Source organism: Pinus tabuliformis, chromosome 5_1 (assembly GCF_031772625.1).
Source record: "Pinus tabuliformis cultivar Carrire ecotype Pingquan chromosome 5_1, CPIR1, whole genome shotgun sequence".
In the NCBI taxonomy this organism is placed as follows: Eukaryota; Viridiplantae; Streptophyta; class Pinopsida; order Pinales; family Pinaceae; genus Pinus; species Pinus tabuliformis.
In genome coordinates, this window is record NC_142305.1 from 880083139 (window position 1) to 880088546 (window position 5408).

Genomic DNA, 5408 nt, shown 5'->3' on the forward strand with positions numbered 1-5408 from the left:
TTGGACAGTTTCAAAAGAGCTGAATAAAAAATCAATAACATAAAATATACACAACAACAAAAAATTCAAAAAGACCACTATCTTTGTTTACGAGTCCTTTTCAAAAGGGTACTCTTGGTTTTTCAATTTATTTAAAGAGTTGAAAAAAATCTTACGTGAACACATATATCTCCAAAATACAATTGAAATATTACTTTACCAACTTCGAAAAATAATAAAAATATAATTTTGCATAAAAAATATAAATTTTTATTATGAAAAACTTAGTTCTCTTCGTGTAGATCATGCACATATATATATATATATATATATATATATCTATATATATATATGTGCATGATCTACACGAAGAGAACTAAGTACACATTTTATACTGAGTTATGTTACGTGAACACACACATACTTCTTAAGTTTTGCGAAAATTTGTAAGGACATATATTGCATTTAATGGAAAATTGAGAGATTATATGACACTAATTTTTTTTGCAAAAAATATCATTAGGACAAAAACATAATTCTCCACATATTTTCTTTTTACTCTGAATCAAAATTCACAATGCTTATATGAATTTTGAGGGCCGCAATTCGATAAAAGAGCAAAAACTTGAAATTTCGTCATCGCATTTGGCCCAAAAGTGTAACCCATCTTTGTGCTATCACCCTAATGTCTTTTAGAATTCCGCATTCGACCTCCTTTTCTTTTAAGAATTCCCTCCTATTGCTACAAAAAAATGAACATTTATGTTACAAACACTATTGCATGCTCTGCTTGAAGGCTAATTGTGTTTCTTTTGCAAATATAAACCACATGCAATGCCTTGTTCTACTACTTCTCATTTAAATTTTTACAGGAAGTTTCCTTGTTGATAATACTACCTCTAAATTCAAACATGAATCTCTGAAGTTAGAAAACCCCAGTTCAGACCCTAACTTATTTGTTTCAAATGTAAAAAAATAAAAGAGGGTCAACAAAAGGGCAATTTTTATGACAATTCTCTATTACATCAATTGTTTCTATGTTATATCATTATGAAATAATACAAGCATTTGCCTTGTTCTGTGAATATATTTTACATTATAAATCATGTTGAGATCAAACTGTTTCTCCTCTTCCTCTAGTTTCCCATTCAGAAATTCATTCTCGTTCATCTAGTTTCCAAGCATGTGAGAAATGGCTAGTTTTTTATTGGTGCAGTTGATTTGTAGCGATTCTAAAGTGAAATGAGTAGTTGATGGCTTTCTTGTTTTGCATTCTTAATATTGATTTGAACATTTTTCAAAAATGAGTTTAGGATCATGAGGGCAGTGCATGGGCTGATGAAGAAGAAATAAACCACTAGGTTAGTGGGATTCTCGTAGAAACAAGAGAGTTTGTCTCTTTGTCCATTATAATGTTGATTCTGATGAGTTCCATCAGCTTGCCACCACTGGTCACGTTAACCTTTGGTCTCCCAATGTGCCATCGGTGGGCATTCGTCAAAGGATCTGGGCAAAGTTGTCCATTATCTTGTTCCTTTGTCGCTTGACTGCTTCTTCGAGCAATAATTTGATCCTTGCTCCCTCAAATTTCTTTTCTTTCGCCATGTGAGGCCGTCGATGTCGGCAGGGACGGTCTTGCAAAGGCTCAATCAATTCAAGTCCTAACTCCTTATACCCCGACCTTGTTGGAGACATGCATGAAAAAACAGAGAAAGAGTAGACAACTATGATACCATTGATCCATAGTTTATGAAGGAACAAAATGAAATACATATATAAACAAAAACACAAAGGTACAACAAAAACATAACTGTGTGGTCTAAAATGCGGATGCAAATTAGAGTTTAATTTAATGTCAACCCGGGAAGGTAAACTTATAAGTGCTTATCTAAAATATATAGATATAGAAAGATTCCTAATTTGTCCAAGATCTTAAAGTCCCCTTACAAGAACATATTCATTAAGATCTATTTCAATAACTAATCAAGCCTAGATCTAACAATTGTTTGAGATCTATGATTCCCTTACAAGAACATATTCTACAAGATCTCTTCCAAAATTAGATCATCTAATTAGAACTTAAAAACGGAAACGAAGTAAACCTAGATCTAATCATTGTATGAGATCTTATGGTTCTTTTACAAAATCACTTTCAAATAAGATCCTTCCTGTTATCACTTGGAACTATAGTTCATGTATATAAGGTTGTCCATAAGTTTTATATAAAGTCTTGAAGTCTTGTGAATAGGTTTATTAGTATATGTCAATTTGAAATTTGAAATTCAAGAGCTATTGATGTGAATTCGTGTAAAGGAAAAATCATTAGACACCCTCCATCATTGTTAGTTAAAGCATGTCATGTCATTGGTACTTTGCGCAGTTTCGCAGCGCGGGTTTGATTGGTCAGTTTAGCTGCGAAATGATGTTTTCGTGTTTTCGCAGCGCTCTGTTTGTCAGCGATTTCGTAGCGCATCCTGTTAAATTTGAACTGCCCGCGCTACGAAATCGGGGTTTCAGGGTTTTTTGCAGCGCTTTTTCTCTGAATGTCAAATCCGTGAGTAGTGAGTCATAAGTCCATTCATGATTGTCACTTCACACCCTCTCCATGTCATGATAAGCCATTATTTCGCCATAAGGTCCGAAGTCATGTATTTGAGTGTTAGTTTAGGGGATGTTATAAGAGGTGGTCATTTCATAATGAGTTCTTCATATCATATGAACGTGTTTGCTATATGAAAAGCCCAAGCTCTTATTTAAACGGACTACTGCAAGCGAGCCTGCTCTCCAAAGCCGAAGTTTGTTTTCGTGCTACAAGCCACCATTAGTTTCTTGTGTAAAAATATTCAAAGCAGCATGGAAAGAAAGGAACACCGATCTGGTAAATGTGTGAGGACAGAGCCGGAGGGGTTAGATGTTACTCTCAGGGATGAAGAGGTAGCAAAGGCCTTTCGAAGTGCTGGCTGCTGGCGGTTTTGCGAAAAATTGAAGGGAGGACATGCAGAAGTGACCAAGGCTTTCGCATTAAACTTCACTGGACTGAATTCGAAGGTGGCCATGTTGGAGTTTCCGGTGTCCCCTGAAGTTATTTCCACTGTCACAGAAATCCCGAGGGGTGGCCAAGAATGGTTCAAAAACTTCAAGTTCGAAATGGGTCCCTGCAAAGAGTTTTTGAAGGCACCTTATGCAGATGAAGATCTCACCAAAGCAGTCCCAAGGAGTTATCTAAAAGAGAATTATGCTCTGCTATTGACATGTATCCAGAAGTACCTGACATGTGAGGGTAGGTACAATAAAGTTTACTCCTACCACTTCAAACTTCTGTTACACTTCACAGGTAAGGTTTCAATAGACATGCCTTTCTATTTGTTCAGGAGTATTAGCAAAATGTGTGATAAGATTCAGTTAAAGAAAGATGCTTGTGAAACATCCCTTTTTCATCATGGTCTAGTAAAATTGCTGGTGTTGGATAGTTTACAAAAAATTGGTAAAGATTGGGATTCATTTGTGTTTATGGCCGGTTTCCCAAGCAAAACAGGCCTCACTCCATTACCTGTGAGAGAAAGAGAAGAAAGGAGTGAGGAACCTACTTTGGCTGAACTTAGAAGAGAAGTGAAAGACCATAAGAAGCCTAAAATTAAAGCAAAGAAGTCAGAGAGGTCTGTGGCAGCTAAAGAGACACCTGAAGCATCAATGAAGAAAACTCCCAAGGCAGCAGTTAAAGAAACACCTGAAGCATCAGTAGATAAAACTCCTAAGTCATCTAGAGTATCTGAAAAGGAAACCCCTAAGTCATCACCTAAGGAAACACCTCAGGCATCAAAGCAGAAGACTCACAAAAGGAAAGATGAAACTAAATCCATTGAAGTTGAAAGGGTTTCAAGGGTGAGAACTAGAGGCCAACTAAGCAAGGAGAAAGGAAAGTTAGTCCCTGTGGAAGAAAGTCCTATTTCTAAGGGTAGTTTAAATGACTTACTTGAAGCCATTGAACTAGAGCAAGATCATCCAATTCAAATTGAACCACTAGAACTTGAGCAAGATCAATTGGTGCCACCAATGCATATTGATCTAACTCAGTCCTCACCTGAAAGTTCTAAAAAATCAAGGGCTTCTAAAAGGTTAAAGTTTGAAGAGCCAAGTGAAGAATATGCCTTTAAACCACGCAGACCAGTGACAAGAAGGCAAATTAAAGAAGTGGAGAAAGCTCAGAAAGAGAAAGCACCTTTAGAAATGCCTAGGACAGAGGCACTTGAAGTTTTCTCTGAAATAGTTCAAGCAGCCAAAAGCAAGAGCAAGGATAATAAGGTTATTATCAGTCAAAGTGGAAATGTTATTGCTATTAAGAAACAAGCTGGAGCAACAAAGGAAAGAATACCTCAGATTGAAAATGTTTTTAAGGAAAAGGCAGTGAGATATACAAGTTATAAAAAGGCTGTAATGAAAGGCAGAACAAGTTTGATTAGCCAAGCTGACTTAGTATCTGATGCATATGTGTGGACAGTGCCAGCTCTGAAGCAGGCAAAAATCATGAAACAAATGAATACAAGTTTAAGAGCAGAAAATAAGATGTTAAAGGAAGAAGTCAGCAGCTTGAAAGGGAAGCTAGGCAAACTAGCTAAATGATCCAAGGAGAAATTTGCTTTCCAAATTTTGGTATATTTTGGCTGTCATCATTTAAAACTTTTTGATACTTTTTGATGTCCTTACACCTGTGTAGAATGGCTGAAGAAATCACAGAGTTAAGTTATTGTTGCTTTAAGGTTCATATGCTTAGTTTTGATGACCTACAGCAGTTTCGTACCTTTTTTACATATGAGTCATTTCTATATATAGCCAATCAAAACACTACTACCTGAGACTCCTCAACAAGCATGAAGGGAGCTCGGAATTCTAACATTAATTACCTTATCTCTATCATAAACAAACTAATTAATTACAAGAGATATCGTGCTACGAAAACAGAGGACCCCATTTCATTGTCACTTCAAGTCTATCTCCTCGTGTACCTTGTTGCATCCTTGAAACTTGACACCTGTAGCACTTCAATAATAGCCAAACCAAACTGAAAACACATTCACTGGATGAGCAGCTTCGGATGCCTGATGTGTAGGTGATTCATCAACCAATAAGAATATGCACCCTATGTTCACGGTTTCTGCCTCCCATTAGTGTTCATGCATTTAAGATCATGTTTCAAGCCATTTAATCCTCTGATAGTCCCGTATGATTGAAGAAAACTTATGATCTGGCCATCCCATAACTGAACAGGTGTACCACTCAACACCTCAGCAGCCCTACCAGAACCCTAAAAATTCGGACATAAAGTGAAAACTTTCAACAAAAGACAAAATTTCACCTTTTCTTCGAATACTTACATCTGGCACCTTTTTTAAACATCTGACTGACTTTCTATAGTCTCCATGCTGGCCTTA